General features: G+C 43.9%; 1 long non-coding RNA gene across 1 annotated transcript in view; it reads left to right on the forward strand.

Moving 5' to 3' along the window:
* Window positions 1-11,914, forward strand: part of LOC120098149 (uncharacterized) — a 33,847-nt gene extending 21,933 nt beyond the window's left edge. The window contains exon 3 of the long non-coding RNA NR_190682.1: window positions 11,655-11,914. This is a non-coding gene — a long non-coding RNA (uncharacterized LOC120098149). The remainder of the gene's footprint in view (window positions 1-11,654) is intronic.
* The last annotated feature ends 876 nt before the right edge of the window (window positions 11,915-12,790 follow it).

A 12,790-nucleotide genomic window follows, 5' to 3' on the forward strand; every position in this document is an offset into this window, starting at 1 on the left:
AGGCTACAGGGGAGGTGGGAGCAGGAGCTCCCACCTGAGGTGGCCTTGCTGCTCTGTGTGTTTGTGATTCGAGCTTTCCTGAAGCCCCAGGATGCTCTCCTCTCAAATCTGTTCACTCTCCCGCTGGCTGGTGGCCTGGGTGGAGATGTTAGTGAGCAGGCAGATGAAGGTCTCATGGTGGGTTAAAGAGAGACCCTCCATTGCACTGAGTTTACATTGCGTGTTGTTCTTCGTGCCCATCTATATGCACATCATGGAATCCTATGAGCTCATGTCAATGGAAACATGGCTTTTTGTTTAAATACAAGCCGATGCTGCTAACGGCATGCATTCCCACACCAATGACAGTTTACAAAGTACTTTCGCAGGCCTGACCTTGTTGCTTATCTCAGCAAATTCTGGGTTAGATTATTTTCTTCTTTTTCCTGCTGAGGAAGCCAAGGCTCTCAGAGCTTATGACTTGTACAGAACCACCACAGAGGCAGTGGACAGAGGCACGGGAAATACATTTTATCCTGAAACTCTGAGGTCCTTCGGTCACGTTACCCCTAGCTGCCTCCTCTATAACATTTATTATAACGTGAAAATGCCAGGCTCCCAACTCCCAATCACCTTCACGGAAAGGCAGACATGCCTTTCTGTTCTTCCTAGCTATAGACTCTGAGTCAGAAGCCCAGTTAGGAAGGCTCCCTCTAATTCTCTTCTCACTGGTCAGCATTCACCGACCTGTTGACTGGACTCAGTGGACAATAGCCACGCTCTGGCGAGGCCTGCCAGATCCCCTTTACTCCATGTTTCAAAGGGTTGGGCGTGATAGGCTTTGCAGGTGCCTTTTTATAATTCCTGTGGGTATAGTTCTGACTGACAGGTATGAAGATACTTCTACTTAAAAGCTCTGAGGTGTCGTCCCCACCCCTGTTTCCCCTCACACCAGGCTCTCCCACAAGATCTTAACATTACTTCCATGAGTATTTTCTTGAGAGTTCATACTTGACTCTCTGACCTTCTTTATTCCTTTGTCAGTGACCCTGGGAGGACTCCCTCACTACGGGAACCATCAACCCAAATTTGATTAGGGAAGTTGACTTCAGAGACAGGGGGTAAAGGAAGGGTGTCAGAGATAGCTCCCCACGTCGTATGGGCCATCTCATTAATATTTGTTCTCATGTCTTCAGATGAGTAGTTGCAATATTTATTGGTCAACTGAGCTCGTTATTACAATCTTTGAACTTTTCTCCTATCTAAAATAGGATAGAGAGCATCTGGAAGGTGAAGACTAGAGGAACGTGAGTTCTAGAACAGCCTGGGCTAAGTGGCAAGGAGAGGGGAGGTGAGGGAGGGCAGGAGGAAGAGAGCGGGAACACAACTCTATCTTAGGACAATGGTAGGGATTTAATCAGATAGGGTGGTAAAGCATTTAATCTAATAACTGTAGGCGCTATTCAGATGTTCTTGCAATATTTTGCATGGAAATTCCTCTCATAGCATTCTGGAAAACACCACCAATAGAATGAGTTCGAGTCACAGAATACGCCCACAGCAGTGCAACCTTGTATCTCTGTAAATTTCATGGACTTAGAGACAAAAGCCGTTTATACTCATGTAATCCAAATGCCTCGGGATTCAGCAGCTGCTGATTGCAAAGGCAGTCACATCGTATTAAACCTGAGTGTCAATAGCAGCCAGCAAACCCCAGTTGACTGGCTCCTTGTTGACTCAAGGAAGCACAGACTTTTACAGAGCCCCCTCTAAAGAGTGCTCACACTGCCCACAATTATTCCTCACTATTTGCTGATCCCAGATTTGTAGCCATAAGCCCCTTTGCTTCCACAGAATGCTGATGCTAGCCTGCCAGACTGTTCCTACCATTGCTGACTGCTGTGGAAGATGGATATTCCTACACATAATGTCTTCATAAAAAAACAGAACAGCACCACTGGTCAAGGCTTAAGGTCCTCTTTGTTGCTTAAGGATAAGGATGGAGGATATTTCTTTTTTACCCTTTTACATCCATCTATGATAGCTTCACTAGGCTGCTTGTGCTGTCAATAGTTGCTGACAAGAATTCTTAACTGCAGGTACCAGAGCAAGGACTCCAGTGAGGCCAGGTTCAATAATTCAACAGATGGCGTGGAGCTTAAAAACCCTTTCCCCATTGCCTTTGTTCTGGATGCATAAGTCTTCATAAAGTTGGAAAGCCACTGGCCTTCTGCTGAATCAGGACTAACGCCATCATGCTTCAATGTCAGGGAGCCTGATGACCACCATATCTCATGGCTACCAAAGGAAGAATGTCTTCTTCTGTGTCTGGTGTGTGTGTGTGTGTGTGTGTGTGTGTGTGTGTGTGTGTGTGTGTGTGATGCAATTTCAATCATTGCACCCTTTGCTGTCAGTCTCCTTGAGTGTCAGGAGTGCAGAAACCTGGTATCACTCTGCAGCCATAACCTCCTCTCTCCTGCAAATCAAACCCTGTTGCTGTATCTTATAACCAAGATAAAGCAATTACTATTTAAACCACAAGTGACTGCAGCAGCTACAGCCTGCAAGTAGCATAATTTCTCTCTGGAGTAAATAGCCTTTTATTTAGCAAAGATGATGCCCCCAGGGCATGATTTGGAAGGAGCGTTGAAACACAGCAATAGCCGAACCAATCAGCATAAAAAGTAAACGAGGATTTTTTTTTTCTGGATGAGAAAGCAAAGAAAGCTAGAGCAGGAAGCAGGCAAAACAAGGAAAAAGCCCACACAGTGGAAGGCTGGCAGTCTGTAGGAGCACCAAAGGGTGGTCACTGCACGTTGGCTACCTAGGATGTTCAGAAACAAAGGATGCTTATGGTCCCTGTTCAGAGGCCAACTTCGCACTGAAAGGTAATGGCCTGCACTGGGAGTGTTTCAAGGAGAGTGGGGGAGACTCCCTTCTAAGTGTGAGCAACAGAATGTAGAACACACTGAGGAGCCATGACATGGGCTGCCGGCCTTTAGGGATTTGCAGGAATATCTGGGAGGAGACTGTCAGCTCCTTTACGTAATTCTCTCAGGTTGGGATGAGCTGAGCTGACACCTGATGACCGTTTCCTTCTGTGCGAGCTGCAGTTTGCCCATCTCTGCTGTGTGAGCACTCACCGATGAGGCTCAGTTCGAGTCAGAGCACTTTTGGTTTTTGTTTATTTGCCGTTGATGTTGTTGTTGTCGTCCCCCACCCACGCACAGTGCTCCTCAGATCCATGTGCCTCTTTGCAGACCATGAGTCAGAGGGAGGAGCAGTGTGTACAATTGACACGATACGTATGCCAACCCTGAATAAAAACTTCAGGTGGGTGCCCAGCCATGGAGAGAACAACTGATGTCCTAGAATTTGGGAGGCAAAAACAAGAGAGAGAGGAAGTGGGTGAGGAAAAATGAAAGAAATGGAGATGGAGGTATGACGAGGTGGGGACTGTGATTCCAGTTTGGTATGGTGACATACATTCCAAACACCAGCGCTCAGGGGCTGAGGCCAGCAGACCTTGAATTCTAGGCCAGCCTGGGGCACTACAATGTACAAAAAAGCAAGCAAACAAACAGAAATTTAAGTTGGCAAGTAATCTTTCTCTTCAGCAGGTACAATCATAAATTCTCAACACCTCGAAGGTGATTTAAAACTAAAGTGCCTACCTCTCAGTTAAGATCCAACACGGATTGCACAAGGCAAGCAGCACACAACATTTTAAACTTCTTAAATGCAGCCTTTATTCAGTAAGCCCAGGTCCAAGAATTGTCAACACTTCAAAGTCAACTTAAAATTAAATGTTCTCTCCCTCTGTGAAGTCTCCTCACAGCCGGCAGTGAGGACATGGCACAGGCAGTGGGGTCCCTTCCTCAAGCTTCGGATAGAGGAGGGACAGAGTTAAGAGGGGGCAGGGATTTCTTACTTGGCTGACACTATTTTAGATGGGTGTGGTCTGTGGGTCTGAGAGGTGTTTGGCTTAGGCCCCTCGATTAGAGCCTAGATAGTTGGATAGATGTTCTTAGCTACTTTCCACCAGGGCCTGTTTGTCCCTCTGGGAAATCTGATTGGATAGGGCAGAAAATTATCTGTAGTATTTCTTTGTTATATAACCCATCTCGGCCTGTGGGAAATACTAATATTTTTCCTCTTGACAAACTCTGAGAGTATAAACTGTCCAATAAAAGGTAGTCCAGGATTTATTCATCCCCTCAATTTACTTTTAAGAAGAGAGCTATATACATGCCTATGTACTCCCTAAACAGTAGTTGGTCACTGGGCTTGAGACAAAAAATAGATAACACTCTCTCTGCCATGGGGGAAACACTGGTCACAGCAGAGTTCTCTTGATGCATGACAGACTGCAGCCCCTCTGGGTCCAGATGGCTATGTGCTCTGTGTAAGTAAAAGCATATGAGACATCTCACCAATCCTTGTCACCAACTGAAATTTCTGTATGGAAATATGAAAACATTTGGGTTGGAACATCTACCGACTTTCTGCTTTAGCTGAAATTCCCCCAGAAGCACCATTGCTTCCCCTTAGAATGTGACTCTCATTAAGGCAACCCCACCCCTGCAGACACCAAGGTTTAGTAAGTCTGCTTTCCTAGCTAGCGTACAATGGTGATTTGTATTATATTTCGTAGATTTCTTTCTGATGACAGGAAGTGGGTGCCAGGGTATATAGAAGGCTATTCACTCTGCAAACTACCCAGTGGACTTCTGGTATAGGGTGCTGTTGTCAGGTTGTGAGATCCCTTGGGGGCACGGAGATTAGTGCCATCAGATCAGTGTCTCAACTGGGTTTCAGTGCGCATGCACCCACTGGATGTATTGACAGAGGCCAAGGCTAAGGGAAGACTGAAGATGATTTGTTTAGTTTGATTGATTGGATTGCAAATCTGGGCCATGCAGCCTGTCAAATATCTAGTCTGTAATGATCTGATATTGGCTGTTTACCTTCATCAAACTAAGTAGATAATCCGCAAAACACCATTTGACTTTGTGACAGACACACAATAATCAGGGCTCATTCAAAGTCAGGGCTTTGGTGGTTACATCTGTGCAGATGGTTTCGACGTTTGTTTCTATCTGTAGCTTGGAATTCATCTCCTAAACAGAAACTCTTATTTTCCACCAGGCATCAGGCACCATTAACAACCTCTCCCACTCACATTTTCCCTCCTAAATATCTCATCCTGTAATTTTCATTTTCCACCCCAACCAGTCAGTCTTAAGTTCTGGGTTCCACTATGACTGCTGTCTCCTTCACCCTTTCCAGAGACCACCAGATAGCATGTCCAAGCAATTTTAATGGCAAAACGTCTTTGAAATATTCCCCCTCCTCTCTTCTCCCACTATGCTATCCCATAACTTCCTCAAGACCCAGCCTATGATTATTACAAACTACATGTTGTTGACCTTGGTGTCCTAGTGCTGCCTCATTCCAAACCCTCCTGCTCCTCTGCCTCCCCCTACCCCAGGATTCTCACTGGTGTGGGCTTCCTCCTGGCAGTTTTAGCATCACAAGACTTGGCTCTGACCTGACTTTCCATATGATCTCTGCTCACACCTCTTCATGTATCCTACAGCACCATCAAATCTTTGCTCATCTGCATTGATTCAATTCCTTCCTCCACTCATACCTTCCTCTGGGACCTCCACTCTCCTCTCTCTAGTCTTCCAACCCCACTCCAAGCCCATCCCAGTCTTCATGAGCCAGCTAGCTACCAAGTCTTCACAGTCTTTCTTTCAGTCTCTTGCCGGGAAGAATCCCCAATTTATCTCCGCTGTACCCTAACAGGCTCTGGTGTACCCTCTCCCCTCTAGACTGTAAGTTCTTACAGGACAGAATTTGCCTAGTCCTTTCTGTATTCTACACACTCCTCATAGATTGCATACAATAGCCACATTTTATTTCCCTGCTTCTCTTTTAGATGAATTCCTTAAGTTAGCAAGAAGTGTAATGAGTTTCACTGTGTCATTTTTATGCATATATGTCATTATACATTGTTGTTGGTGTTTTTATCCCTCTTCCCTGCAGTAGCCGTTCTTAAAATAATGGTTGAATAAGTGAGTGCTTGTAAAGAATGTGGACTTTCCAATATGGTCTCTTCTCCTCTTGTGTGGACTACAACATCTTATATGATTATATAAACTAATATAATGAAAAATTTCCCTTCAAGAACATAGAATATTCTCCAGTGGTTTTCTGCTCTTTGGTAATATTGGTCTTTTACCAATGTTTGTGGCAGTAATTATAAGAAGGAGAAAGGGAAGCCCTGGGAAATGGTTCACTGCAGAGGAAATGAACATGAAAATTCAGGCTATAAATGGAAAGTAATAGGTTTTTCAGGAAGGACATGATGAAAGGTAATAGTCCTCTGGGACAGTGCTGTTTTTAAGAGGAATCTATTTTTTTCCCCAAAGCAACATCTTAGATTGTTTTAAAGAGAGAAGCTGGAGCTGTAGGAACTGTGGGACAGTCAAACCATTGTGAAATCTGACTAGACTTGTCCTGGAATGTTGTAACCTATTGGACTTCATGAGACTAGACAAGATAGTAAAGATGACGATTGCAGTGGAGGGAAAGCGTCATGGTCATGGGTTCCTGGAGTGGCTGTGGTGTAGCCGATCACCCTGCCCTGCAGATGTTGAGACAAGACACTCTACTTGTCTGCCAAGTGCACGGAAGCACAAGAACAAACCAAAGCAGGGGGACTGGACGCAAAGAAAACTGGGTGGAGAATGAAAACTCTAGGAAAGGTAGGATTTTCTTTGGGACATTTCACAGGAATACATTGAAACGAGCATTTAAGGCTTTAGTGCCACGTTCAGCTGGAGTCTGAAGTCATCAAAGTGTTCTATCCAATATCTTCTTTAGAGATCTGAATTAGAGCCTTCTCGTGGTGCGGTGCAATAGGTCACAGAGGGAGACGCACATAAAGAATGAATCTCACTACTGTAATGTATAGCAACTGGGAGGCTAAATGCCATCAGGTTAAAGGCCAGGAACACAGTTTGTTGTTTTGAGACAGGGTTCCTCTGTGTAGTCAAATACGCACACAGGTTCAAATGTACCTCTGCCTAAAGGCAGGCACACAAACTCTGTGCGGTTCTCACTTGCTTCAAGAGGGGCTGTCTGCTGTTGCTTTTTGAGATAGGGTCTTTCACTGGCCTGGAGCTCACCTATTACACTAGGCTGTTTGACCCATGAGTCAAGAGAATTTGTCTGTCTGTGCTTCCCCAGAGTTGGGGTTACAAGTGAGTGCTGCCACAACAGGCATTTAGAAAATATCTTTTAAAAGCCCATTATTTAACAATTTCTTACATGCACCTTACAGTGTACCTTGATCAGATCCTCCCCCAGCTGTTTCCACCAGTGCCTCCCTAACCTCTCCCTACATGGCCCATCTCATTCCTCAGATACTTTACTAAATCTGATTCGTGTTACCTACATGACCAAGGGCAATCTACTAGTAGCTTCTCCCCAATAAACCACACACATGAAAATAACTTTCTCTCCCCCAGAAGCCACCATTTGGGAATAGTTCCTTAGCTAGAGGTGGAGTCACATGAGACCTGCTAGATTTATTCTACAACGTCAACTGTCTTGTCCAGGTCTTATGCAGACGACTGTGGGAGCTTTGGGTCGGTCCATGAGTGTGATAGCCATGCTATGTCCCTAGGACAGCATTTCACAATGTTCCTCCCCTCCCCTAGCTTTTACATTCTTTCTGATCACTCTTCTGTGATATTGGAATCACAGAATTATTAATATAATCTATGGGTATAAAAATAAACATTGAGAAGGCAGCTCGATAACATTCCTATTTGGCAAACAATAGTAGTGTTTTTTCCCCTCATCTCAAGGGCCTGTGAGCTCTCTAGCCATGGGCCAGCTTTACCGTACCAGACATAAATTTCCTCATGTGAATCAAGTCTCAAATCCAATCAGATAATATTTCTGCTATTGTTGTTCTTCCTATGGGTCGCAAACTCCTTCAGCTACTTCAGCCCTTTCTCTAACTCCTCCATTGGGGACCCAGTTTTCAGTCCAATGGTTGGCTGCAAGCACCAACCAGACCCCCCAGAGCTCCCAGGGACTAAACCACCAACCAAAGAGTACATATGGAGTGACCCATGGCTTCAGCCACATATGTAGCAGAGGATGGCCTTGTTGGGAATCAATAGGAGGAGAAGCCCTTGGTTCGATGCCCCAATGTAGGGGAATGCCAGGGTATGAAGGCAGGAGGGAGTGAGTGGGTGGGTGAAGGAGCACCCTCAAAGAAGCAGGGGTGTAGGGATAGGATAGGGGTTTCCCGGGCGGGGGGGGGGGGGACACCGGGAAAGGAAATAACATTTGAAATGTAAAAGAAAATATCCAATTAAAAATTACTTGTGTTTGGGTGGATCCTGCTTGGCAGGTCACTATCAGAATGTACAGGGCTCACTGCTACATCAGCCCCTGGCCTACATAGCACGTTGGGTACAATGAAAGCTAGCCAGCATGGAGAAAATTTGCAGGTCAGTTCCAGTTTGATTTATTTCTGTGCTGAAACCTAAGTGTGTTATGTCTTCAGCAATAGAATCTTACAATCTAATTATGATGGGCAGTCAAAAGCAATGGCAGTGGTCTGTGTAGTCTTTAGAGCCTCTAGGACCTCATTGACCAAAAAGGAGGTGTTTCATGCCTGCTATTTTCATTTAATAACCTGTGTCTTCTAGGAGAAGCAAAATAACTCTTTAAAAATTACATTTAAAGTGATCTTGCAAAGTTGAAAATTTCTGTAAGACTTTCTTGTCTATCTTCAGTTTTGGTTAATTCACCCCCCCCCTTAGTCCTCCTCTTCCCATACTTGATTAAGCCTGTAACCCTATCATTTCCCATAGGAACAACATATGTGTTCATAACATCCCCTCCTCCCTTAAGGCCTTTCTTCTTCCTTAGGATCACACTTTCTAGCTTCCTGGCCTCTCCAGACACTCCAAATTAAATATACAAATATAAAAGTTTGAAGCTAGGACACACATGTGAGAGAAAACTTGCAGTGTTTCTCTTTGACCCTACACCAGGTGTCTTCACATGGGTTCAAAGGATTGACTTCGGGTCCTTGTGATTGTAGGGCAAGTGCTTTAATGACTGAACCATCCTCCCTACAACCCTCACCCTGTGTGTGTGTGTGTGTGTGTGTGTGTGTGTGTGTTTGTGTGTGTGTGTGTGTTTGTGTGTGTGTGTGTGTGTCTGTGTTTTAAACCCAGGTGATTGCCTGGGCACAGGCCTTAAACTTCTTTTCCTCTATACTCACATTCATATTTCTGTGATTCAAAATTATCTGGAGCAATGACTCCAAAACATCCAACTTCCGCTGCACCACCTCCCCCAAATTACTGCGTAGGACCTGCCTCCATCTCCTATTGGATACAAACAGACATCTCTAATACCCATAGCTTCCAGTCCTTTGTAAACCCACCCCTTCTGTGGAATTTTCCTGGTCAGCAAGCAGTGAGTCTAATCTTTTATTGGCCTGCTGAAAGCCTGCAGGTGTCATCTGTGATATTTTGCTCCATTTTTTGCCCAGGTTCAGCCAGCATTGCCTTTAAAGTGCATGCAATCAACTGGTATACTCCCCCCTCCTCCAGTGTCCCATTTCTGCCCTTGCTCCTCTGACCCTCTCTTCCTGGAGGCTATACTTAACTTTTTGAAAGTGCATCTTGTCATGTCTCTTCTCCATTCCAGTTCCCCAATAGGCCCTGTCTCACTCCCATTTCTGTGACTCAAAGTCATGTGATGACTGGAGACTCCAAACATAGAGCAAAGACCTCATGATGGCCCCTCAGGCCCAGAAGAGCCTGGCTCCTCATTCCTTTTCTGTTATCTCTTGCTATTCTTCTTTCTTCTTTAGAGCATATACATGCTCTCACACCAGGGTCTTCTTGTGCTTTTTAGCCTCAACATAGACCCCTCTTGTTTGAAATGTTTGCACTGCTTATTCCTTTACCCTTCCTGGAAAGCCTACCTGGAAAATCTTGTTAAAAGTCCCATCTTGTTAAAAGTCCAATCTTGAATGATCTCCTTTTCCTACCTTATATTTCCCTGCAATATTTATTACTAGGCAACACAGAGCACACTTGTTTTATTTACTTGTTTATGACTTTTCTGCACCTCCAGAATAGAAGCCCATGAAAGTAGTGTTCATTTTGAATTCTGTCCACTCAGGTTCTATCCTTGGTGTCTAACACAGTGCCTGACATCAACAGGTTACTCAGACATTATTTGTAAAAATGATTTTTTGACAAAGTATTTGGAAAAAGAGAAGGCTGACTTTCTCTGAGACACGGTGTTTTGATCTGCAGGGCACCTTGACTATTTTAGTCACATCGAACGCTCTTCTTAGTTTTTGTTCTTCTCCAAGAAATAAATGCAACATCTCCTCATTCTTTGCTACATTCATTATTGCTGATAAAAACCATCAATAAAGATTTAAAATGGCACTGACTAAAAATCACTGAAAAAAAGAAATATTTAAAGGTATCTACTAAAGAGATATTCAACCATTGTTTGTTTTTGTGTTAAAAAGAACTATGTGATTTCCTTTCAAAGATCTGATATTCTATTTTTTTTCCTGTTGCTGTGATGAAAACCATGACCAAAGCAATTTGGGTTACAGGGTATAGTCCACCATCAAGGGAAGTCAAGGAAGAAACTCAGGAAGGAACCTAGAGGCAAGAATTGAAGCAGAAACCACAAGGGAACCGTGCTCATTGTTCTGATTTCCTTGGCTTGTTCAGCCTGCTTTTTAAATATAATCCAGGAGAAAGTGTACAATGGTGGTACCATCCATAGTGACCTTCCCACATCAATTATCAATGAGGAAAATAATGCTCCACAGATGTGTCCACAGGCCTATCTAGTGGGGATTCCCTTTTCCAAAATGACTTTATCCATCATCACATTGGCTTAAAACTAGCCAGCACAGTATACATATACATGTACCCACTTTAAGTGTTCCCTGAAGATTCATGCTGCTCAATGTCTAATTTCTTCATCAAAGAAGCAACAGAGTATTATTCCAACCAATTTCTTTTTTACTTTCAATAATAGTTGTAACCTGGTAGAATGTGTTATCCCAGCAGATCATACTTGTCATTTAATAGAATATTTGTACATTTTATTTATCAAGATCTACACCACCCAGAAAGCAGCATACCAAGATGATGATTTGTTCTGATGTCCATTAATATGAATATCATGAAACTTGAAATAGTCAGAATTTCATAGGTGCATCCTCTGCCTAATATATCATGGGATGCAGTTGTTTGTTTGTTTGTTTTTCCCTGTGTTAGACCCTGTGGAAGAGCACAGCGCAGCTCTCCTCATGACAGGGAGCACGGAGGGAATGTGGTTTGGGGAGAGCCTTGAGTGGCTCCAGATCTCTAATAGTGCTCCTACAATGCCATGTTTCTCAGAGTTGTACTGCAGTCTGGAGCTCTTTTTTTCTCAACCTCCCTTTTCATGTTGCATGCACATTGCTGGCTCGCAGGCGTTGCAGATATATTGCCAACTGAAGTTTTCTCTGCCTCTGTGCTCCTTGCTAGCTTACCTTCATCAGCAAGCTCCCCAATAAATATCCAGCATTTAATCCTGTCTTGGTGTTTGCCTCTCAGAAGACCTGAATTGTTGCAAGAGGTCCCAGCGGCAGCAGCGGAAGAATTCATGAGAAGGGATCCGGGGACTGGCTGACTTATTGCCTTGTTGACAAGAAGAATTACATCCTGAAAGGAATAGAGGACACGGGTGCTCTGCAGCCCAATCAATGAAGAATTTACCTGGGATGACAAGTGGAAAATGTCTAGGTGGAGAATAACATCTTTACCAGTGTGATGATTCAGGCATTTGTAAGCTATGGGAATAATATCTATAAAAACTGCAAGGTTGTCTGCTTATTATTAGATTAGTTGTATTGATGCTTTCAGGGTATAAGGAATACTTCAATAAAACAAAACAAACAAAACAAAACACTCAGATTGCTACTAATCGGTGAAAAACCTGAGAGAGACAGAAGCCCTCGGAACCCAATAGAGAGGTCCCCATCCTCTAGTGGGAGAGCAGATATAGATGGGAAGCAGTCTGGGAAGCAGCCTCAGTTTAATAGGGTTTCAGAGTTTGGGTAGGCATGTTACCCTGATTTCACAGGTTGGGACTAGCAGGAGCCCTGAGATCTGAGATAGAGTCATATCCATGGATGTTCCTGAGGAGCGTGTCTCTGCTGCAGTCTTCACAGTGAAGGAGATGTGGGAACACATGTATGAGCATGCTCGAAACACTGAGCCTCTCCCACTTCCTTCCCCATCTCCTTCATGTACTGGACTAGAGCTTAGGTTTAAATGGTGATCAGGACTAACTTCCAGGAAGCCACACATGATGCCAAGTCTATGTACTTGCCTTTCCTCTGTGCCTTCATAATCGTCTCTTCATATTTTTGCTCCAAAACTTGGCTCTTCATGAAAACTACATAGCCTCCCAAGTGAAGCTAAAGAGGCATGAGACTACCTCTCTGCAGTGTCCCCTTCCAAGTCCCTTGCCTAAATGTCTCTCCATACTGTTATATATTTCCTTAGAGAGAGCCCTCAAGTGTGTGGAATAGCCTTTCAAATTTTCTATCTGTACCCCTTTTAGGTCTTTTCATCTATTAGTGATTTCTGTGTGGGAAGAACATTTTTCTTATTTTTCTGTCAACTGCATACATTAGGTGTCTAATAGTTGCCTGTTAAAAAAATGAATAAATGACTGAAAGATAAGC

This window comes from Rattus norvegicus, chromosome 18 (assembly GCF_021556685.1).
Source record: "Rattus norvegicus strain SHRSP/BbbUtx chromosome 18, alternate assembly SHRSP_T2T, whole genome shotgun sequence".
Classification (NCBI taxonomy): domain Eukaryota; kingdom Metazoa; phylum Chordata; class Mammalia; order Rodentia; family Muridae; genus Rattus; species Rattus norvegicus.